The sequence below is a fragment of the Sinocyclocheilus grahami genome, unplaced genomic scaffold (genome assembly GCF_001515645.1).
Source record: "Sinocyclocheilus grahami isolate Dianchi unplaced genomic scaffold, SAMN03320097.WGS_v1.1 scaffold12554.1, whole genome shotgun sequence".
Taxonomy (NCBI): domain Eukaryota; kingdom Metazoa; phylum Chordata; class Actinopteri; order Cypriniformes; family Cyprinidae; genus Sinocyclocheilus; species Sinocyclocheilus grahami.
In genome coordinates, this window is record NW_015514482.1 from 1,205 (window position 1) to 2,328 (window position 1,124).

Genomic DNA, 1,124 nt, shown 5'->3' on the forward strand with positions numbered 1-1,124 from the left:
ACTAAAAAGTCACTAAAAGTATGCTTGTGTTTAGTATATTCCTTAAAAGTGTAACTAAAAATACATTTATTAACATAGTATTTCTACTATACTTTTTAGAAATATACTAATAGTGTGCTTGTGTTTAGCATATTTCTTAAAAGTGTAACTAAGCATATATTTATTACCAAAGTATTTCTACTATACTTTTTATAAATACATTAAAAGTATGCTTGTGTTTAGCATATTTCTTAGAAGCATAACTAAGCATATATTTAATATAAAAGTACTTCTATTATACTTTTTTAGAAATATATTAAAATGCAATTCAATATATTTTCATTGCACTTCAAATAAGCATGTTGGGAACACAAATGTATTATAAACATACTACTTGAATTTCAAGTATATTTTTAATACATTTAATACTCCGTCTTTTTCAGCTGGGAACACTAGCGCATTACAGTATTCCAGCACTTCTGTAAGAAAACAAGACAACTTACATCCAAACGCTGCATGTCAGGAGTCATGTTTGCATCATGTCTCCTTCTTGTCCGTCTTTCTTCATCAGAGCTGAGATGAAAAGTAGTGCCGGTATGTCTCATTTAATTCTTTTAAATGACTTAATTAACAGGTTCTCTCAAACTCAAGAGACGAAAAGCTAAACCAGTGGACATTAAAGCTTTAATGCTCTGTATAAAATCATGTTATCAGCGAAAACCCTGCAAGTGCTGTAGGACTGTGTTCTGTGGAGTGTAGGTTCTGTTTTTTAAGCAAGGGGTGGACTATTGCATGCTTTAATAAATCAGGAACAGTACTGGATTATTATAATCAGGAGCTGTGGATCAACTATATCGAAGACTTGTTTAAGAAAATAGTCAATGATCTCAATAGAAGAGCCCGAGGGCTACTATTTCTTGAAGATGAGTGCCAGAAATGGTTTAAATTGGCTTAAAATAGCACTGCAAACAGAGGGAATGGAGTAGTTTCAGACTTACTCAGACACATAACAAAAGAGCAGCATCAGGACTTGTGTTATTTATTAACTGTACTGCTTTGGATAAAAGCGTTTGCTAAATGACTAAATGTGTGGCGTTCTTACTGAATACCACAGAAGCTTTTGTTCTGTGTGGTTTCCTGCATCT

The 1,124-nt window shown here is 32.6% G+C and overlaps 1 protein-coding gene across 1 annotated transcript in view; it reads left to right on the forward strand.

Annotated features, from left to right (window-relative positions):
• The window catches only part of LOC107578887 (E3 ubiquitin-protein ligase Zswim2-like), a gene marked incomplete at its 3' end in the record, with an annotated part of 2,897 nt that overhangs the window by 836 nt on the left and 937 nt on the right, over positions 1 to 1,124 (forward strand). The gene's annotated exons all lie outside the window — the stretch shown is intronic.